Source organism: Passer montanus, unplaced genomic scaffold (assembly GCF_014805655.1).
Source record: "Passer montanus isolate IOZ18808 unplaced genomic scaffold, ASM1480565v1 scaffold6, whole genome shotgun sequence".
NCBI lineage: Eukaryota > Metazoa > Chordata > Aves > Passeriformes > Passeridae > Passer > Passer montanus.
In genome coordinates this window covers 16,147,670-16,172,401 of record NW_024371037.1, presented here as the reverse complement: position 1 = coordinate 16,172,401, position 24,732 = coordinate 16,147,670, and positions in this window count along the sequence as shown.

The window sequence follows — 24,732 nt, the reverse complement described above, 5'->3', positions numbered from 1 at the left end:
ATATAATATTGAAATTTAACCAATAGTAGTTTGGAAAAGACAACAAGTTTTTCAGTAGCAGATGTGGTCAGCTGTAGCTGAGGCATGTGCTTCAAACTCTGTGTAAATTAATTTAGCTTACAAAGGCCTTTATTATGTGGAGCCTAGAAATTTTGATACTTTAGTAATGAGGCTAAAAATATTGCTATTGTTCTGGCAATTTAATGATATCTTTTTATTGTAGTCTTTGTTGTATGAGCTACAGTAACTCAATGAAGTATTTTAACACCAATTTATGATTTTTAGAAATCTGTAATCCAGAATTGAAAATTACAAGTTACTTTGCTTTGCATGTTTGACCCATTGGATTTAACAAATTGTTCATGGGCATTCTATGCAGTACACAGAAATCTCATTTAGCAACCCTTTGATATGCCAGTAATCACTATCTAAATCTTAACTCCAGCTGTTAACTGTTTATCATACAGAGGAACTCTCTGAAAACACATGCAAGTGTATATCTGGACAAAAGATCAGATTTTATGTGACACTGTTGAATCCAAGCATTGTGTCAGGAGCTTAAGTCAGCAGTGGCTCACATGCTGCAAGCCTTAAGATCTCTGGAGGCAGCACAAAAGATATCAGCACATGACTGCCCATTCAAGGGAGACAAGAATTTGAAAGTAGAAAGTTTCCTTTTGGGGAATTATTGGTGTTTGTCTTTATTATGATTGTACCTGGGAAACAATGCTGGTGAATGAGCTACTGCCACGTGTGAACTGTCAAGCCAAGAGGTAGACACTGAGAATTATGAGAAACCACTCCACTTATTTTATTTAAACAAATCTATATGAATATTCTCATTAAAAGAGACATTGTTTATCACCAATAAACTCTATAGTAACAGAATATTGAATATGAACTTGTATTCCTTCAAAGGAATTGTTTTTTGGTTTATTTTTGAATATTTTGACTGTCTAAATTGTTATTTGGGTAGAACTTTTCAAAGTTCATGGTGTCCAGGTATGAGTTAACTTCACAGGACTAAGACAAAAAAAGATTTTACAGCAGAAAAAAAAAGCTGCTGGGAGCTGTTCAGAGCCAGGACTGTGAGTAAAATGTGTACAGAGTCCAGGAGATTTTTCTAATAGTTGACTTGGTATAGAATATTTTAAGCATTTCATTATTTATTTAAGAAATTAAAATAGTTCACTCCAAAGAATTCTTTTTTTAAGAAGACAATAGATTTTAGATTTTCAATTCACTACTTCTAGAAGAGGTTCAACATTTTCATATGCTAAAATGGACATTTTTCAGTGATTGAATGATCACTGAAGCAAATGATTTTTCATTTTTCAAATTCATATAAAATTTTCATAGGTGTTGTAGTTTCTCTCAGCTACCATTAAAACAGTTTTTTCTTTGATCCTTTCAGTACCATTCATTCTTACTTTTTTCACTGTGAATCATATGGAATAAACCATTCATGTGAAAAATTTTAAAACATTAAAACCAGCACTTTGTATAGCACTGTTTAAATTCCATGTGTACTGGGTGTGCATATACTACATGGATGATACATATGTACATGCACGGTACCGAGTGTAAACTGAAGTTTTTCAGCAAGCATGGAATTTATTTACTGGTTTGTCTCTGTCCAGTGTAAGTGAAAGAGCAGATCAATAAGAGGAATTACTGAAATTTTTCAGATTCACAAAGAGAAAAACAGATGCTTGTTGCTGTCAATAATTCTGTTTGCCACAGTCTTCTTGGAAGGGATTCTACATGAGTTAATCAGTTAACCCTTAATTTAAACTCACTGAATTACTGTAGTCTTGCGATAAATGAATCCATGCACGTGAGGTTTTCCTTCTCAAAAGGAAGTTTTCTACCCAGTGTCCTGTGTAAATGACTTATTCTGTTAGAACACTAAGCGGCTCAGTGAAGAAAATTAAAGGTTTGTGATTCATTTTGCAATTCTTCTGTTTTGAAAATGCTGCCATTCTTTCTTTAGATGTATATACCATCAGGAGAGCACAGAGAATTACACCTTTCCAGTAATCCATCTTCATCTTTAATGAATTATTTTTGGAAATTTCTGATTCAGTAATTGCTGGTTTGGCACATTTGTAAATCATATGTATTCTGCTGAATTTATCTAATATTCACATGATCATTATGGAACCTTAGCAAATAAATACAGGCTGCATCTAAGGTGTGGCCCTCTTGAATGTTTTTAATTACCAAGATTCCTATAACTGTCCTTTAATCCACTCCAGATTTTCAGATAAATAAGATTGTTGCCTACATGCAATAACGATATTCTATGAACACTAAGATAAAAGACTTATAAGTCAAATCATGATGCATTTATGCTTTAACACTTGAGTGACCTTCATTACTTACATACTTCTTTAAGACACTACTGGTATAGTCAAGGGCTGCAGACAGTTATTTAAACAAGGAAAGGTTTTTTAAGTATGCAGTTTTTGGATAAGTACTTACCTCTCTTGTTAAGGAAGGAGTATGCTAATCTTTTATATCAGAGTTTCTTATTCATGGGTGGTTTTTTGCCCACAAGGGTCTTGAACTTGCTCCTCTGAAGTCAGTTGGAGTTTATCTTCTGAATGAAAATAGTGTTTCTGGCAGCTAAACTAATCTGAAATTGCTGCCCCTGCTTTGACATTAAAGTCAAGAATTGGAAGACCTAATGGCACTAAACTACAGCAAAAATCTCTTTAGGACTCCTAGTGTATACTAAATGTGGACTACTCTGAACTCGTAGAGTTGAAAAACTCATTTGAAGTTTGAAAAAATTTTGAAAATGCTACTGGGTTCCTTTATAAAATAATGCTTTTTGTAACAACCAAGACAAAGAAAATGTCTATAAAATTGTATGGCAATCAGATTACTGAGACCCATCACAACTACAGGGATATCTGCTGAATACATTGCCAGTATTATTAGAATTGATTCATAATGAATAATTAAGCCTTAAAATTTAAAATGTATTATTTCTCACTATTTTAAATATTCAATCATTATGAATTCATTCAGCATTCTTGCAAGAGTTATGTGGTTCATGACAAAAAATTAGGAAAAGCTTTGAAGAATACATTTAATTTGTTATGCTGTAAAATGTTATGGTAGACTATATAAACCTCCTAATAGCTTTAATATACTACATATCACAGTTTGAAGAACAATGATATCTTTCTTTTAAATGAAAACCTAATGCCTATATGATCCTAAAGACAGGTAAGTGAATAAGAGTAGAGCTCATTTCCCTGAATTATGTGTGTGTTTGAAGCTTTCAGAGGAGATTTGCAGAGGAAGAAGAATGAGAAAAATTACCTCTTTCACAGAGTCACTGTATGGTGGTCAGGAGGCAGGCCTAAACTGTGATCAAGAACCTCTTCTGCTGATTTCAGAGTACTTTTGCTTAAAAACCATAAAAGAGCATTTTGCTTTTCAGTGAATTTAGTAATGTCCTGTTCTTCCACAGCCCTTCCAGTCTTGCTTATTGTCTTTCTTTTTTTTTTTGTAGGGAGATCATCATCAGACTGCAACCTAATATATATTAGTCTGACACTATGCCACTGAGAACTTGGTTCAGACAGACCACACTGCACCTTTTCCATAGCATAACAGTATGTCTATTTATTGGCTCAGAAATTACTTGCAATTCAAAAACATGTAAAACACATATGCAAAACCTAGAGAAAAACAAAATAAAACAAAACCCCCCAAAGCCAAAATACCTGTAGAATAACTCTTCAGGAAATTCCAAAAAGTTTTTTAAATCCTGTTACCTCAATCTAGTAACATCCATAGGGATGTATTAGCATGTTAATACACAATATGAATGTACTCTTATTTTCAGATACATTTTTTATTCCTAGGTCCCTCCTTTCATAATGAAGGTTTTACAATATTGTATACATGAAATACACAGAGTGATATTAAGATATCAGATATGATGTTGATTATCAGTATTTAAATTCATTTCATAACAGTATCCAGAATACCTACTAAGAATGAGCTGATTATTACTTATGAATGAGTTTTTATTACTCACAAAGACTTGATAATTTTCTCTGTATCTCAGAGATTAGCATTAATGTTAATCTTAATACCTTAGATATGAAATAATAAGCACAATAAAAACCAAATTTTGATGGAATCTATAAACTTATATAAGCAAAGATGCTAACCAGACCAGCTGCCTCATATTATTAAGAGTTAAGTGTGATTTTGATTTTTAAGCAGCCACCAGATGTAGTTTGGTTAATGTCAAAATATATTATTTTCTTAACAGTCTAATAATGATAAAAATGAAGATAATTAAGAATAGAGAGTGTTAAACCTTTAACAGCATCCAGTTTTCCCCTTTTTTTCCACTCAGCAGCAAGAATTATAAGAAAAGAAAAACTGACTTGGTGTATAAGGATTATAAAAACTCATTAGAGGTGATGGTTAATGGGAATTGGTAAAAAAAGCCAGTTAAGAGAAATTGAAGTTGGGGCTTTGGATGTTTCTATGGATGTTACTATCAATGCTGTTGTCACAGAAACACTTCAGTTCCATTTTCTTAAAGAAATATTGTTTACAAATTAAAGACAAAGATTGAAATAAATTCTGGACTGAAAAAGAATGAAGCAGCAGAAAGCTCACATTTATTGCATTATATATTTTACTTGGGAAGTAAAAGGTAAAAGTATCTGACAGTCCTTCTGATCACCACAATTGAGAGTTTATTTGACTCTGATGCCTCTAAATTTATATTTATACTTGTCAATTAAGTATCTCCAGCTCCATCAGTATTAGAAGAGATAAAATCCACATGGTCAATGCATTCTAGGGAGATGTCCACCTATCACCTTTGAGGTGTCAATGTTAGGGAGAGTGTCTTCCTGACAGAGGACATTGCCTACCCTATTCTTATTTTTTCATCATTTTTTGCTACATTTTCTTAATGACAATTTGATGTATTTTGCATTTCAGACTCATTTATCAGATTCCCTGGACAGTAATTGACATTTTCCATGTAGTAGTTCTGTCCTTCTGTCTTAAAATTTGCTGAATTTAAGAACTCATTTATGAAACAAAGTGATTTGAATGTTTATTACCTTGAGCAACTCTGAGACTTGGCCTCAATATAATAGTAACGCTGACTTGCAATATTTATAATAATAGCCCTGGTTCTCTGTGCATCTTTTTTGCCTAGCAATTAGATACTTTTTTTAAACCATGAAAACACATATTTTTTAATGTTTGTTATACACGTCTAAAAAAATGGAGGTAAATAAATTATTTTTGAGTTTATAATTTCAGTGTTACTTTTGTACTTCCATTAGCTTTTGGCTTGGTTGTTTTCTTTTTAAATGCTATTGTCATGAAAATTCAATAGAAATTACTTTTGAATTTGCAACTCCATAAATAATATTGTTGTGTGTTGAGTACTATATATTTTATTAGCTGTTAGAAGCCATTAAGGCTCTTATTTTCTGTTGACAAATAAGCACAAAAATAGTTTTTATAGTTACTTGAAGAAAGTCTATGATAATTTTTGCAGCTAAGATATTAAATCAGCATTCTTGCTCTGTGTGATTTGTTTTGCATTGTCTGTATCAGTTGTACATGTAAGTAAGGGACAAAAAGCTATTTGCTAAACATAACTTCAACTATGACCACTGTTTATAACTTTGGAAAAGACCAGGACATTTATCAGGATTATATTTTTTGAATGTGTAAATTTTCTATGGGATAATTACTGAGGAGTGTTAAGGGCAGAGGTCTGCCAGGAGAAGACGTTTCTGAGGTAGCCCTTAGTGCTGATGCCTTTTTCCTGGCCCTAGAATTATAAGCCAGACACAGTTAAGGGATAAAAGGGTTTTTACTTTGATATTTAATAATAAGGATGATTAGGTGCAACAGTTTGTCAAGGTGGAATATGCCAAAATGCACCCACCCTCATATACAATTTTATAGACCTTGCAAATTAGTAAATTTCATGAAGATTCGCAACAAGAAGCTTAAATGAATGGCGTGACATCCCCCTATTCTAAAATATTACCCCCAGATGGGGCTTAATCCTTTCATTTACAAAATATGTCCAGAGAGACCCTTGGTTTCTCAAGACAGCGTAGGGCTTTCCAGCCTCCAACTGTGAGGCCTTTAGGATGTTTGGTCTTCTCCCTTCTTAGCATAGCAGAAGTATGCTAAGATATCAGGCTTAAAGAATTACTTGTGTGCTAGAAGTACCGAGAGTACATAAAAGGTATATAAAAAAAAAGAAAAGGCAAAAAATCATCATGGCATCACTGCTAGCTTAGGCAATATGCAAACGTAGGCAGCTGTAAGTCTGGATAGGACTGACTGAGCGAGATAATGGAGGGGAGGGCAGGCTCACAAAATATGAGTGTGGATAAATGAGACAATAAAAGAAATTTTGGGCTAAAAATAGACATTTGGCCAAAAATCTTTCCTTCATTTGAGGAATGTTTCCATTGAAAGTTGTCCCAGATAGAGAGTGCTCTGTAATCAGTGTCTGAACTCCTGATGGCCAAAGTGCAGCTTTAAAATACAAAATATGGTATCTTTCCCTTTCTTTCATTGGTGGTTACTTTTTGTCCAAGCAAATGTCTAGACACAACAGGTTGCTGCACCATGCTGTCTGTCCTAAAGTTGGTATGTAAATGGTATTCAGGTATCCTGGAGTGATGGCATGGATTATCAGGGCATGGCAAAGAGTAGCAGAAATTATTCAACCCTCTAAAAAAGGCCTAATTGCAAAGAAATGCTGCACAGAGGATTCAAACTGATTCATTCTGCTTGTCTTAGGTGGAAAATGCAAAGTTCCTTATCTCCAACTTTGCTGTAGCAGGGAGGGAGGGAGGGAAGGAAGAAAGTGGCAGAAGAAAGGAAGGAAGGAAGGAAGGAAGGAAGGAAGGAAGGAAGGAAGGAAGGAAGGAAGGAAGGAAGGAAGGAAGGAAGGAAGGAAGGAAGGAAGGAAGGAAGGAAGGAAGGAAGGAAGGAAGGAAGGAAGGAAGGAAGGAAGGAAGGAAGGAAGGAAGGAAGGAAGGAAGGAAGGAAGGAAGGAAGGAAGGAAGGAAGGAAGGAAGGAAGGAAGGAAGGAAGGAAGGAAGGAAGGAAGGAAGGAAGGAAGGAAGGAAGGAAGGAAGGAAGGAAGGAAGGAAGGAAGGAAGGAAGGAAGGAAGGAAGGAAGGAAGGAAGGAAGGAAGGAAGGAAGGAAGGAAGGAAGGAAGGAAGGAAGGAAGGAAGGAAGGAAGGAAGGAAGGAAGGAAGGAAGGAAGGAAGGAAGGAAGGAAGGAAGGAAGGAAGGAAGGAAGGAAGGAAGGAAGGAAGGAAGGAAGGAAGGATATGGGCATATGAAGACCCATTCTCAGTAGAGCTGTGAAGGCATTCACCAGGTCTGCATGCCTGACTTACTCAGCTGGTGTGCCTGAAATCTGTGTTCCCATGGCAGCAAGGCCTCTGTATCATAAGTGGGCCACATGAGAAAATAGAATGGCTGTGCAGTGCAATATTTTGCATGGAAATGGATAGGCTGGCCCCGTGACTCCATCAGAGAGCTCAACCATTTCATTGCATACAGAATTTGGTCTGTAGTGCCTGTGAATGAAGTAAGACAGCAAGAGGGACAAGGTGAGTTTAGAAAGATGGGTGAAAGTGTAGGTGGTGATCAGTTCTAATGTTTTAATCATGGATCAATAGTCCATGTCTTTCTTCTGCTTGGGACCACTCTAATCCTGTCTTATCCATAACAATAATTAAATTTTGTACAATAGGCTACAGATCCCACTTTAAGCCCATGAAGAGATGGTGATTTAATTTTGGCTTACAGAAAAGGACACATCCTTCTCAGTCAACTGTAGTACGTCCAGCAGAGGTCCTTTGTATCACAGGATTACCCATATACAAATTCATTTATTTTGCATAATGGAAGATGATCGTAGAACAAGGTGTTATGTCTTCAGGCAGCTGCTTTGTAATCTGTATTTACAGTGCTAATTTTCCATATGTGTTTGGCTGCTCACCTGCTGAACTTGCCTCCTGCCACTTATTATGTTCAGGCGTAAGTATTTTCAGGAAGCTGACATGCCCTCCATTTATCTGTTGATAAAATTATGACAACTTTTAACTACTTTGTAAGTCAAACCTTACCTCTTCACGTGTGTTGAATTTTTTTTGTTGAAAGATGTTATTTTCAACTATCTATATCAAGAATAAAAAATTATGAATATGCGTTGTTTTTTTACACTCTACCTCTCTGATTTTTGTAATTTTCTCTATACTTTCACAGCTTGCTTTCTTGCTTGTTGCAGAAATACATTCAGAGAGAAAAAAATAATTTGATTAGCTCAAAAATATGATTGTTTCATATTTCTACTACTGCTGCTTTAATCTACTTCCTCATATATCTATATCTATATATATATATATTATATAAAGACACATGGTTTTCAAGCTGCCTTGTATAGCTTTATTTCAACAATCTTGGATAAAATAGAAACCTTCATAGACTCCAGGGCTTTTGTTTTGATGCTAACAGTAATATTCCTGCAGTAGAGTATTTAGTATTTAGCAAGATGTCCAGTCATCCTGATTCTCAGTAGATATACAGGACACTAACCAAAGTTGCTGGGAAAAAGGATTATGTTAGGAAACTTGTGCTACCCAATAAATAAATGTTAGAATGACATACACGCACTCAATATGTGTATTTATTTTATTTTTATGCCTTGCTTTCCCACTATGTATTATTCCAAGATGGTGTACTCACTGACATCTTCAAAATATAAATATAGTTCAGTATTGCATTATTATTGTTTTTAACTGTAATAACCAGTGCCAGCTATACAACACCAGCCAGTAGCCTATTAGAGCAACTTTTCTGGTTCATATAATTTGTGCCAGTAGGTGTTTCTAGATAGAATCAAGATAGATAGAATCACTAGCATAAATAAAAAAAATTGGCACAAAAATTAGACTTCCACATGTTTCAGAATTTTAAGACATCAATTAAATTACATTTCTGAAGATTTTCTTTGTCTAGTCATGGGATTAATGCATATGCACTTTCCCTTCATTTATCAGTTCAGTTGTGCTCAGGAGAATGTTAATATAGATCAGTCTCTTAAAAATTATTAAAGAATATTTATGGTGCTACATATAAAAATTCATGACTAAAGTGATATATTTTTTCCATCATCATTATCAAGACACTTTTACTTGTTATTTTAAAAATACTGGAGCAATTACAAAACAAAACCTGAAAACAGCTTCTAAAGAGATGGACTACACCTAAGGGAAATTCTTCTGCTATGTATTTAAAAACCATACAGGTAGGTAAGATCAAATATTTAAGTGGTAATTAATTCTCGGTTTGCAGTTAAAACTATAATTGCATATTAATTACTCAAAGTGTCTTTACATCTTTACAGCTGATGAAAGAAATAATTCCTACAATAAATGGAACTTCTTTCCAGGATCTCTTTTATCCTTCTTTTCTTCTTTTTTTTTTTCCTTTATTGCTTGTTTGGTTGAAAGTCCAGTTTAACATATGTCACACTACTTCTCTTTGAGTTTGGCCATCAGTTTACAAATCTTGAAACTGGTGAGGTTTTCTTTTCAGTATTGTTTGTTTGTTTTTGTTTTTAAATGAACCTATTTTCAGCAGCAAATAAATGCTTGGTGCAAGCTTTGGAATACAAAATAGATACCTGTGTAAGAAATGAAACTAGGTTACTAGTTTCAAATAATTTATTTTCTAAAAATGAGACTGGAGTGAGTGGACAAGTGAGTGAGTGAGTGAGTGAGTGAATGAGTAGACTAGTTGGTTGGATGCAGCTTTTAAATAAAGTTTACTTCGTAATTGGTTAATTTATTTATTGAATTTTAAAAATATACTTAAAACTACAGTTTATTCTTCAGTTGTTGATAGCAAAATTCTTGGACTAATAAGTATTAGTTCTTGTTTAGTAGGAAATCAAAGTTTTCCACTGTAAAAGTTCTTTACCATTTTGCCAAAATTTCCCTAGTTTACTCTAGTAATTTGTTTCTCCACTGAATTTATTAAATAAAGAACCTGGAAAAAGTGATTTTTTTTTGTTTGTATCATTGCTAGAAGAGACTTGATAATTGCTTATTTACATTAAAAATGTCTTCCAAGCTTCTGACTTTGCAGTAGTGAGAAAACAAATCAAAGGTCTTTGACTTTAGGTTGAATCCTTCAAACTGCCCATATTCCAACTACTTTATCACACACACATGCACTGCAGTGGTTTTATGCTCCCTCTTTGAGAGTTAAGCAAAATGGAGAATTTTTTATGATCATGTAGGTGTTAAATTTTATGGTGTCATTGGGGCCAGTAAAGCCAAGCAGTTTTCTTGGAGACCCAGAATCTGCTCTACTTGTCTTTTGGCAAATCTAGCTTGGGCTTAGAGTTCTCAAGCTGATCTCCCAGTTTACTCTCATCAAAGCTAATCTTATTTGCTTGCTTCTGAGTATATAGTGAAGCAGAGGAAATCTTGAAAGATCAAGTTTGAATCTGTAATTCCTTGTCTTAGATTTTAGAGCTAAGATAGATGCATCCTGTGGCAAAACATATGCTTCAATCATGTTTGTCTGTCTTTATGAGTTGTTACTCTGGTGTCTGGAAAGCTTCCAAACAAATAGTGGATTTTTTGAAAAGGGTCTGAATAGAACTAGAAACAATAGAACAATCCTTTAGGAGAAAATGCAAGAAATGTACAAAGCCTTATGCAAATAAGAGCTCCATTTGAATTCAGTGGTCCCCCTAGTTCATCTCTTACAAAGACCAGAAGATGGAAAAGACAACTGAAGGAATAAGAAATGCAATGACTGAGGTCTTTTCTCACATTCTCATTAAAGAAAAGCCTATCTTTTTTCTCTTGCCTGTATGACTGTTGTTTCTTTTAATATTTATTCAAAGTGGATTTGCTTTCTAAAATGTGATCTCTTGGTTTTCATGTTAACTTGTAGCTGCAAAAGCATTATGTATTTTTCTTAAGGGCACTATATTGTTGATAAAAACAAAATAATTTAAATTTGGGCTTGATTTTTTAAAATATGCCTCATCCTTATATAGGAGAGTGGCAAATAGGGATGTAATTCTTTGGCTCCTTTGCCTTCTGTGTTATAGCTGAACTCTTTTTCCATTTGTCTCTTTTATCAGCAAAATTTGGATTTCATGGACTTGTGCAAACATGGTTATATGCTCTTTGTTCAGCTGTAACCTCTGACAAGAAGTATTTTAGTGAAATATGAAGTTGAGGTGCTGCATTCTTGTATTTGCAGGGTTCCCAGACGAAGGAAGGAATGATGCATCTGACTCCATGTTCTCAGAAGGCTAATTTATTATTTTGTGATTTATATTATATTAAAGAGTACTAAGTAAACTATACTAAAGAATACTAAAAGGATATGGTACAGACAGAAGGCTACAAAGATACTAATGAAAAACTCGTGACTCTTTCAGAGTCTTGACACAGCTTGGCCCCAACTGGCCAATGAATCAAAACAATTCACATGCAACCAATGAAACAATCACCTGTTGGTAAACAATATCCAGCCACATTCCAAAGCAGAAAAACACAGGAGAAGCAAATGAGATAATATTGTTTTCCTTTTTCTCTGAGGCTTCTCAGCTTCCCAGGAGAAGAATCCTGGTGAAGGGATTTTTCCAGAAAATATGACTGCCACACTGCATTTTTGCTATCAGGAACAAGAGTTGTGAAAAACAATTAATGGTAGATTTTCCAAAGTGGAACTTTAGAATAGGAAATTTATTTTAAACTGAATGATTATTTAATGGAACCAGGGTGACTCAGATCTAAAGGAACACAACTTAGGACTAAAATAAATAGTTCTGTATTTTTAAAAATATGCATAATACTCTTTCTTTTAATAGTATCTTTAAAAAAAATGTAGGAGTCCTGGACTTAAGATTGAAAATGCCAAGTGGATTTCTTACATGAATATTTTCAGGTATGAAAATATTTTTAAATTCAAAAATTTATATATTTTAAAACCTAAGAAGATATTGGACTGTTAATAATTTTCTTTTAATGATAAAGTACATCTACATGCACAAATAAATGAATGAATGAAAAAGAAAGGAAATTTTTAGTTCCATTGTGTTATTGATCCACAGTGGTAATAAGTAGTACCACACCTAATTTAATTAAGCTAAATGTTATCTTAATTTATCTGGCTATTTTAATTCAATCGCTGTTAAATGGGAATCATAATTTAATTAAAAATTAGACTAATTAATAATTTCAGTTGTTTTTTCTATGAAAGATGTTGTTTTTCATGGGAAAAGCACAAAATTTTTTGAGGTAAAGAAACCATTTATAACATTGCCTTAGGAACAATTTCTTCCAATTAAAGCATTTACAATATTATGAAAACATATTATTATGTTATCATACATGAAAAGGCAAAAAGAGAGAAACAGAAATTTACTCTTAAGGAATCTTCTCACTTCATTGCATTTCACATTTCTTAGTGCTCACCAGGTTACACTGCACAGGTGCTGAGGAAAGGATTGTCCTCTGCAGACTTTTTCTTAAGGCTATGAGAGAGAGAGAGAGAGAGAAAGTCTTGCTTCCAAAAGATGGATATCTTGAATTTCAGCATTGTTTTCCAGAAAAAAAACTCTTCACTGATTCACTGGAGTTAAGGAATTATCTGGGTTACTACAGAGTTGAACCAGAATTATATTTTGCTAGAAATTTCTCAGGATAGGTAGCTGGAGGACACAAAGAAAAGTGGAGAGGACTAAGGTGAAAATTCACTTTTTGTCAGCCTTCCTTCATGATTTTCAGATATGTAAAAGTTAAGACAGTTTTGAAAATTACTATAAGAGGAAATAAAAAAAGTCTGTGTCTGAAGACCACACTAAAAAACCTGTACTTTTAAATCCCAAATGCACCTCTGGTAATTCTTTCATAAAGTAACATTAAAAGAGGATTCAAATAAAAAAAAAAATTAAACATTAGTTCAGTGTAGAAAGAAGAGTACTGTCAGAAATAAAAGAAGAAACAACTGAATAGAGGGAGATATTTAGAGCTACTCACCTAACATTTCCTCAGCATCCGTGAAATCCATATCTGAAAAGAGCTAAAGATTTTTAATGGGAACAGAATAATTGCCAGTCTTTTCTTTGATGTTTTCTTGAGTCAGATAGAAAAGTATGAGAAAATGGGTCTTTTATCCTTCCCTAATGAAATTTACCCTTACCTGTTGAAAACTCTACCACCTTGTGAAACAGATTTCACCATTTCCAGTCTAATTTTGTGTTTTGTGGGAGCTTTTGTTTTACTGTTCAGCTATTTTCAAATTTTATTACAATTATAAGAAATGGAAATTATATGCATTCTGGAGATAAAATGAAAAATCCTACTTTTTTGTTTTGCAGGTGAACTTCTAACTCCTTGGGAGTTAGCTGCATTTCTTCACCTTGTGATATGTCAGCAAACCTAGGATCTTAGACAAATATTTATAAAATGTCATATCAAACACTTGGACAAACTAAATGCTGTAATCAGAAATATGTGAACTACTCCCCAACATCCAGACTTTCTGTATTGCCCAATTGTAAATGTTTGGGAGCCTCTTATGTTTATGGAAGAAATAAAGATATATTTTCACTGTCTGAGGAAGCTATTCATAGCACTACAGATCCTTTTGACTTACTAAAAAAGTTGCCTTTTCTCTTTATTCTACATATTTTATGTACTTAATATGCATACAACCATAAGCAGAGAATATCAGAGGGTGTAATGACAGAATTTCCCCTTCAATATTTATTTTTTAAAAGCATAGCTTTGCATTGCTTACTATATCAGAATAATTTTCTGCCTTATTAAAATTGGTTGATAAAGGGATTATGATTTTCTTACTCAAGTTTTTCCTTGAACAGAAAATAAATTATTAAAGAGTTTTCTTCTTCTTAAAACCAGAAAAGAAGATAAATTTGTGTATCAACAGAAAGTATTTCAGTCATGAGGAAATAAGAAAAAAATAATTTCAAAACAAACTGTTTCCTTTTCAGAAAGTGTCAAAACACTTCACAGACAATTTTCAAAATTCAATCACTCCTTCTTCAGCAGCTATTTCACTACTGAAAAATAAATTGCAAGTAATTTTGTATCCCCTACAGCTGCTTTTACAAGTTTATTATCTGTCTGCTTAAAATATCAAAACACAGTCCTCATGTGTCTAGTAAAGGTTTTTATTTATTTAAATTGGATTTTAACTACTCTCCTCTAAGCCAAATTTCATGAATCTGTGGGTTGTCCCCCCTCAAAAAAAAAGAGCTCCCACAAACTAAAAATAAGGTAATCATACAACTTAAATATTTTAGCTCTTTCCTTGCAATGTAGGAGTACTCCAAGTTTTCTCAAGTATGAAGGGCATGTGATTCTGAGACTGGCATGCTTTCATGGACTGGTGGTCTTTTAAATGGAGATTATTTTACCATATACTTTTACAGCAAAGGAACATTGAGCATGGACAATACAAATATTTGTATATATGCATATATATATATACACACACACATATATATATATGTATATTTGCAGTCCATGTAAAGCACACATCTCAGTAAATTAAGAAAAGTCTGACTGAACATGCAATCCACATTATACACTTCATCATATAAAATTATTTAAGGAATCTTCTACTCTAACACTTTAGTAGTCCAACACTAGAGGGTCTGCTATTGCAGTGATAAAATGACAATGAAATTAAGCAGTTTCAGTGTCTAATAGTATTCATGATTTATAATAATGGAACATGAAAGCCTTTAATATGCTAAGTTTAACGTGCAAAATCTCCTATTTTCTTATAGAGGAGAGAAAACATTAGGTGTTAAAAAGAAAATAAAATTAAAATGATAATACAGCCAGTGGGAAACAAAAAATAGCAAGGGCAAGGAATATAGTAAAATAGATTGACAAGTACATGTAAAACTGCTGCCTACACAGTACTTCACAAAATCAAAGTCATGGTCTATAGACAAAGCATTTGCAAGAGCTGAGTTTTCAAAAGTACTTTGTCCAAGGCTTTAAAGGGCCATTCTGTCACTTTGTGAAAAAAAACAACCAACAAAAAAGCAAAAAAAACCCCAAACCAAACAAAAACCAACCAACCAACCAACCAACCAACCAACCAACCAACCAACCAACCAACCAACCAACCAACCAACCAACCAACCAACCAACCAACCAACCAACCAACCAACCAACCAACCAACCAACCAACCAACCAACCAACCAACCAACCAAAAAACAACAAAAAAACCCCAACAAACAAAAAACAAACAAAAAATCAACAAAACAAACAAAAAAACCAAAGCAAAAATGGTTTGCAAGAAATCACACATTGGTGTAATCAGAATATGCAAAAGTCAAAAGTTCAGAGGGGCAGAACCTACTCAGACAGCATAGGGATGAGCATTGCAGAAAGAAATGTTAGCACTTAAAGCAAAAAATAAGAGACAAAATGGCTCAGCCAATTTAAGTAACAAACCCTATATGCATCATGTATGAGATCATATTATATATGCAAATCTAACAATACATGGCAATACCTCCAGAGAGACTATTGAAAGGCAAACATCCTAGTGTTCCTTTAGACTTCAAGTACAAAGTTCTAAATAGAGATTTATGATTGAGGATACATGATTTTGATTATTAAGATGAGGATTTTGGTGGGTTAATCTTTGCTGGACATCAGGTGCCCACTAAACCACTCTGGCACTCCACTGCTTGGCAGAATGGGAAGGGAAGAAAATAAGAAAAACCTCATGGGTCAAGAGAAAGGCAATTTAAGCAAAGGCCTCATGCAGAAGCAAATGAAAACAAGAGGTTAATTCTCTACTTCCTATCAGCAGGAAGCCATGTCCAGTCACTTCTCTGGAATTAGGGCTTCAATACAGGTAATGGTTGTCCTGGATGACAAACACATAAAATAACAAGTATACCCCACTTCCTTCTCTTAGCTTTTATTGCTAAGCAAACATATATAATAACCTTTGGTCATTTTGGGCCAGCTGTTCTGGCTGTGTCCCCTCCTAAGACCTTGCCCAGCCCCTGCCTACTGGTGGTGGTGGGGAACATTGAAAAGACAGCACTGCTCAGCCAAAGCACTAGCTATAAAGAGCCAAAGCATAGCACTGTGAGAGCTGCTGTGGGGAAAATGAACTCCATCTCAGCCAGATACTATACAGGTTCATAAGTGTACCAGTAAAATTGATCATGCCTGGAATGAATCTCAGTGTCTGAGGTCAAGTTACAGAATGGCCTGTGTCCCTAGTGTTAAAATATCTTATTATCTGAAGCACAGTAACTGGATGCAAATTCCAATTGTATGTTACTCCCAAGCTATGTTTAGGAGCTGTTTGAAAAGATGTTTGTTAGCCTATCTATCTCTTAGCCAAAACTATCTCATAGACTATTACATTTCACAAATATGGGAGATCACAGGCCAGTGTACACCTATGAGGCTTAAATGTATTAATTTTACCACATTCCTAAAATTCCAGAAAATGAAAATGCATTACAAAGGCAGATCACTAAAACATGCTATGTCTACAGCCTCTGTTGCTTACACAGGTATTGTTAAGTTCCATGTTCAGAGCACACTAGTCCAAGAACCAGTTTTACACTTGATTCTACATCACATTTTTTCTATATTTTTCAGAAAGTGACTTCTCCACAATGTAGTAGAAAATAGCTATTTATTTTACGTTTTGTAGACAGCCAGACAAGACTTTTCCAGAGCCTCATGTGTTTTCTAAGTGAATTTACTGAGACACTCTGATGAGCTCCTTACAGTGGCTCTCAATGTCTTGAGCAGACACCTCTTTCACCTTCAGCTTCTTCAACTATTGTTGGACAGCCAGCCCCAGCTGATTTGTTTTGAGCCCTTCACTAAGTAGATGCATTATGGAAAACATGCAGTAGGATTTTAAATTATATTATTTCAAAATATTTCAGATGTCATAAAACACAGACAAAACCATAGTCAAGATGAAAACAACTTTTCCTTTACTTGTAAGTGTTTGGAAAGGGAGGTGTTAATCTCTTAGCTCTTCTGTGGGTCCCTCAAGAATTCACTCATTACAACATAGTTACAAATAAAGATTAGCTATTCTTTTACTGTACATAACCTCTCAACTCATGTCAAAATTCTCCCACTTCTCTACTGCATGATGTACCAAAATTCCTTTCACAGTTTTTAGGCTCCATCATCTGTTTCCTTTTCTTTATCCTTGTCAGGTCAATGTTCTTTAGATTGAATATTCTTCAGATTGAATTTACAAACCTCTGCAGAGTCATCAGTTCTTTATTATCCTCCTTGCAGTACTATTGAACATAAGCCTTGAATCCGTGTCTTATTAGAAACTATAAAGATTAAAAAATCATCCAACAGTGTAGCTGTACTGTTATGCCAGAGGGTGAATAGCTTGCAGAAACCTTGTTGATGATATCATAAACCAACAAAGCTATTGTTGGGCTATCATAAACCTTATTTATGTTGTCCTTCTCCTCATGCCCAGTAAGGGTGGAGTTAAATTCTAATGATGACTCAAACAACAGTTACCATGACCAGAGGCTGTTCTTATTGCAAAGGCAGAGGTATGAGAATTGATTCAGTTGTATCTATTTATCAACTTTTGTGCAAGGGGAAAAAAAGGATTGAGATAGGAAACTCTAAAATCAACAGAAATTTAGAGATGTCAAACATTCACAGTGGGATAAGTCAACAGAAATAAAAAACTTTCTGTGCAGGGTGCTGGTAGTCCTAGATTTCTAGAGCATCTCTCTCATGGTACTGCTCTGAGAGAGACATAAGAAGTAGACCAGGTTTTATTAGAGAAGTATCCCTGCCTGTTCAATTTTTCCACTGCAGAAAAAGCTGCCAACTTGCAAAGCTCTGAACATTACTTGCCTATTTTGTCAAAAGGAGCAGCAATACCTCGTAAAAGAAACTCACTCAGCACATTTAAACAGTATCTTATTCAAGTAATGTAAGTGCCTACTCTACCTTAAAATATTACATCGTGTTTTCGTTGAGCCATTATCAATGATAAGCAGATTTTTAATCAAGGAAATAAGGCATAGTTAATTATGTGCATGGGTTGTGCTTTAAATTAGATTTTATTAGCAGTGCTCATCACCTTCCAGCCCACAAACCAGGTGTGGCATCACAGTTCTTTCTTTAACTACTGCTTGCAGAGATTATAGCCAGAACCAGACTTAATCCAATTAGCAAACAGTGTCCTCATGTGAAAAGTGAGAAACTGCTGACAGTTGCTGTGACTGCCATTAGTGCTCTTCAGTTAAGAGATTCTCTAATTACAGAGCTTGACATCCTCCAAGGTACAACGATAGCCTGAAGATACACTGCAAAAAAAAAAAAAAAGTACATTATAGGTGTAAATAAGATCTGCTAAAAAAATAAACCACCACAGTCTATGACAGAAAAGAAAATGTTGCAAAATGTATGTGGAATGATAAAATGTCTGATTTAAAGGAGAAAAATTAATAATTTTATTTCATAGAGATAAATTTCTATGAAATATCTAAATTTATCAAATCAAACAAATCAATTTATTTTTCTGAAACTAGAAGTGCATTTCTTTGCTGGCCAAAAATATTTGTCCTCAGCATGGCACATCCATGGCACAAAATTTACAAGGGTTTTTTGCGGGGGGGGGGCTCCACAGCTCTTATAAGCTTATGAAATTCTGTGAAATAATGTTGACTACTTTGATCTTTATGAGAAATCCTCAGTGCTTAAGCTACACCTGTATGTGGCCTTTAAAAATGTTCATCCATACTGGTTGTGTGGCCTAGCCTACCATCTGTATTTCATGCTCAGTTAGCATTGCTTGCAATTTAAGCTTTGTCCAAGATATACAATTTCTTCCAGACTGATTATATCTTGCATTTCATCTTCAGCTGTGACATTTTCTATGATGAAGAAATCCAAATTTCAGAAGTATTTCACTGTTTTTATTTATTTTACTTTTCTTCATGAAAAAAACTATATGACAGTTCTTCTGTAAACTATTTGTCCAGAAAAGAAAATTTTGGGTGATGCATAGGACAACCTGAAAAGTAGGAGAAGTTCCAAAAAGAATATATCTTTCAGGAAACATAATGGCCTGGTGCAGGGAAAAAAAAGGCAGCCTCTCAGCTAATAATGAGGTAACATGAGAAATGTTGAAGTTTGTTAAGATTATTCTATTTTTTCCTAAATAAAATAAAAGTTTAAAAACCCCTGAGACATATAAGCTCATATGACTCCCTATCCCCTTATGACATTTTCTCTGACTGATACAGCTGTGCTATGATCACTATTGCAGTGAGAGAGATGAAATATTTTTTGAGAAGTATAAAACATACTGCAGATCATGGAGAGAAACAACACAAATGCTTATATTATCATAAAATGAAGTACAAATACCTCTGGCTAGATAGGAAACAAATGTTAATAAGTCTAAAGCATATATACATATGCCCTTCTTGGAACTCATTAGCATGGTTTAGATGTTTCATGGGTGTATTCTCAAGTGATCCAGAGAATCACATAGAATTATTGCCTAATCAAAATGCAAGATTCATTGATGTGTGATGTAATTAAGGAATGATGTTTGAATGTGTTCATTAAAATGGAATCGAAAACAGATGAGACCTAGGGTCAAGGTCCTTCGACAGCTAACTTTACCCTAAAGTCCAATATGATACAGCCGCAATTATTAGTTTAGCAATTTAATGAAAACTCATGAAGTCTGAAAAGGTTAATCAGTTCTTCTTATTGAACTAAATTCCCATGAAAAGAATGTCAGATTTGAACAATGTTATGAGACACAAGCAGCACTCTGGCCAGGGTTTCTTCTAAAACCCCGTGAAAATATTAACACAGCACAGTTCAGTTAGGATATCAGTTTGAAAAACCAGCAAAAATCATCACATGGAGATAATACAATTTCCATCCTAAGGAATGTTGCAATCATCAGTAGAAATATTCTATGTTTTCTGTCATAATTTACACAAGTTTGATGGAATCTCAGCCAGGGTTGCTTGAAGTTACCTAACAGTAGTGAAATTTTTGGCTTCACCTTTCTGAAGGTGAATTTTCTGACATGTTTATATTGTTGCAGATAATTGCTGGTAATTAGGTACTATAATATAAATCCTCTATAGCCCTGTATCTCAGGAAAACCCTTATTCTTACAGACGTGGTGTAAGGATTTGTTCCATTGAGCTACCTTCTAGTTTAAAAAAATCAGACTTTGTGTAATGAAATATCACCTATGCCAGCCATCATGAAGATCACTGTCATTGTCAATGTTAAGAGCAATTGCTATTGGACTAATTGCCATTGGAAGTATAAAATTGCAAGCTGGTCTGTTTAGATAGCATTATTTTTGTTGAAATAACTCTTTCCACAAAAATAATCAAGTGTACTTCTGTATAGATGGATGAAGACTACGCTGCATTTCTCTGTCCAATATGAATCAGAGGCTCTGAACATGCAAAGACTATGAATAGTGGAAGAATCATTAACTCAGTTAATCAAACAGGCCGATTGCTAAAGCAGAAGTTAAAAATCTATGAGAAAAATGGTAATATGAGATCTGGGGAATCTTCATCTCCCCTGCACAAACCTCCATTTGCACTTCATTTGAGCCCACATGACCCTAAATGACTACTTCAGTATATTAACTCAGAATCAGCCATTTTATCTGGATTCCAGACTGCAAATTAGACACATTTTTTCAGCAGAAAATAAACCAAGCAAAAATAATCTGCACTACATAGACATACCACAGACTCTTCAAAATACTAGAAAAAAATTGCTGACGTTACTTTCACTTTATAAGCTTAACACATTTTCATAAATGTGTATTGGCAGTGTCTGTCTGTGGGCAGCTGAGGCTTACCTGTAAAACAGCATGGTCATTGAAGGTAATTTTTGAAGTGTTGAAGGGGGAGGCAAGTTGAAAGATTACATTGTGGATAAATGTTGTGTTGGGTTAAGCACAGCTAAGTTGAGACTGCTGAGCTCAAACTGCATAATCAATCTTTCAAAGCAAGTAAAGGAACAGGGGAAGGAAGAGGAAGAGGAACTCCTTACAAGCAATTTTCTCTACTTTGCTTCATTCCTAGCCTGTGGGAATGGTAGGCCAAATTTGAGTACATTAGCATTTACATGGAAATGTCCTCCAGGAAAGCAATCCTTCAGAAGCCTACAACAAAGATGTAGTGATCCCCAATTCTTTTCTTAACTACTCCATTGCCTCTGCAAACAAGATTTCCAGATTTTATGAATGCTGTTTTCAATATTGTTCTAAGAAAACAGTATTGAAATGATTAAGAAAGAGTTGCAGCTCAGGGCTAAGTACAGCTGGCAGCATTCACAACAGCTTGCAGGGAGCCTAAGGTTATAGGAGGAATTGGGTTGGTACATAATCTCAGGATATGAAGGCACTATTTGTGCCTTTTCAACTCTCTGTTCAGTAAATGAGGACCAGTCTACTGTCCATCTGTCCATTCTGTCACCCTCCAAGACTCCTTGGTCTAGGGCGAAGTCTAAACAGAAAATAAGTCATATTCACTACACACTTTTTCATATGCTTCCTCTTACATGTGCCTACTTCAAATCACTGTCTATGAGAGTGATGGGAACTGAGGTTTATATTCTCTTTTATGGCCATATAGAGTCAACATTTCTTGAGCGTGTAGACATTTAAAACTTCAGAAGGGAAATTAATTAGAATTGATGTCTACGGTAACTCCACTATATTTAGAGCTCTTAAGTAGAAGTCCCAAAGTCCAAATTATGAAATGATATTACTTTCTGCAGATACAGAATCACAGAATCATATAATAATAATATCTTACATGTTTTTGTTGTTGCTGTGTGTTTATTTTTTTTCCAAAATATGCATTTTAACAAAGGGGTGATATCAAGTTCTTAATTATCAACTGTCAGGGCCAGGAGTTGGATTTGATGATTCTGGTTGATCCCGTCCATCTCAGGATATTCTACAATTATCAACTCTGTTCCTCTCCTTTTCTCTCTTAGTACTGTTCCCCCTCTTGCTTACCAACTAAAATATTTAGGATCTTTCTTGTTTTCCTAATATATGTATTTATCAGAATTATGTTTTCCATTGTCACTTGAGACCAAAAGACTGCATTGCAGCACAGATGTTTCACTATAATCACAAATAGCTTCAAATTCATATCATTCTGCATTCTAGGTAATTACTGAGAAAAAAATATTCTATCAAATAAGTGGAAAAATACAACCCTGTGAACAGAATTGTTTATGAAAACATTCTCTTTTTTATTGGAAAACAATTAGTAATGCAATTTGTTTTCCAATCTAATCCATTAATTTATGATATAAGTATTTTATTGAGAAAAGTGATGGTTATAAACACCAAGGCTAGGCCTTCTGGAAATTATTATTTCTTATTGTGACTCTTCAGTAATTTCTCTTAGAGCAACCATATAATTGTGCACAAAATGCTTTAACCTTTTGCAGAGCTAGGTGCACATATTATTTCTATTTGAAATTGAAGGATTAAGGCTCAGAGTGTATGCACCCAGACTTTTCAGGAGGTCTAAGTGTGAGTACTTGCATAGAGCATTAGTCTTTGAGAAGCACTCTATGATCAAAAAGAATACTCCCAACTCATTTAAAGTTGAAGTATGGGGGGGTTTTTAACCCTATTATGAATCAGGGTCCTTTCTCGTATGAGCCAATAATGAACATATAGTTACCTCCTGATGGGATTTAAATCTTACAGAACAAAGGTGATAGAAAAGAAAGATCAGTTCTATTACCAAAGCCTTTTTCAATTCTATTTTATTGAAAACCTATGTCATCCAGTCACAGAGAAAACAAAACAGCTAGAAGTGATCAGCCATTAAACTCTGGTTGGACCAGACCCTCACTTTTTTGATCTTCTGCATTGTTTTTTGCATTTTTGAAGTGTAGTCGCTAAAAGAACAAGAGAAGCAGTTCTGGTCTTTAAGACATACTTTTTATATGAGGAATCTTAATCACCTTGACCTACTTGTTATGCTTGTATGGAAAATAAACCACAAGTAAATGTCACTTCCTCTCCTGTCAGAGGTTTTAGTGGCAGGCTTTTATTAAAAAAACCCACCACCAGAACTGCCCAAACATAAGCCCCCCCTCCCACCCTGCCTAACTCTGGGCTATTTACAGACAAGTTAAGTCCTCAGCAAAACTGAAAACTGGTGTGGGCTTAAATGTCATTTTTAGTAAAGTGTTTTACTCTCTATTCTAGCTGACTGCATCACATAGGAGCTACGATTCTGTTATACAAAATTTCAGAGGAGAAAAAAAAGATCACTTAGTCTTATGAGCATATTTGTGGAAATTTTTATGTATTCAACATCAACAGTATTTAGTAGATATTTGAGATTTAGAGCCCTACTTAGAACCATTTTACTGAAGCACTAATAACTGTAAAGTTGCTTGTCAGATTGAGTTTCAGTTAGATGAGGTTTGATTAATATACATTAATTTTGCTGAGTTTGACTTTTCCCTGTTATTGTGGGGCTCTTAGAGAAATTCCCAGGCATGGAGTTAACATTTTTAAAATTTTAAATTATGAAAGATCTATGAAGAAAAAGAAGTTTTTGTTCTTTTCATCACCCTAATCTGGCAAAATGATGTAGTCAAACCATGAAGAAAGTACATAGAATAATAGAATCACACATCTTTGTTATCAAAAGCCACATCTGACTTTTATGTTCATTTGGAAGTACCTTGCAGTACAAATGTGGCAGTTTATTCATGGATATAAAATCAGTGAAATTTATTGTTATCCCTTACCCTTCTGCAACTTCGCTAGAAGTCATGCAGGCTCTATACTGGCAAAGACCATGCTATCAGAACAGCTAAACCCTTCAAATATTTTTATGCAGTTAACTAAGGAGATACATTTTCTTCTATATCAAAGGCAATCACCCCTTTTTTACCCAAACAAATTTTCAGTGTGCTAAACTTCTCATATTTAGTGTTATTAGCTCCCATACATTTGGTGAAAATGTTCATATAATTGTTATATTCTCAACTAAAGACTAAAAGATTAGGACCCCTCTGCAGTGAAAGGCTTGGCTACATAGCTGAATTATAGAGGATGGGTACTGCCTCTTCTCTCACCATGTCTCCTTCTTTTCCTGATTTTAGGCAGGTGCTGCAAGTTGAAATTTTTTTGCCCCTCTTGTGAGTTTTTCTTTTTTTGACATTATTACTTCAGTTTTATCTGTGTTATCTTTTAAATGAAATATTTATATAGATTTTATATGTCACTTCATCAACATACATTAACCAGTAGAAAAGATGTACACTTTTTGCCAAAATTATTTTTAAAAACCTCATCTGACTGATTAAAGAAGGATTTAATGCTTATGACAGAAAAAGCACTTTGGTTGATTTCACTTATTATTTTAACAATTAAAATTCTTTTGTGTATGTTCTTTCAACCTTTTTAGTTGCCATCCAAAAAGACATTCAGGTAAATAAAGACATTACAAATAAACCATCAATTCAAATTACATTCAGCAATAATAATTTTTCTACTAACAAGTTTCAAGTCAATAATAAAGATTAGTCTACACTTAGATCTCATTGACATTTTT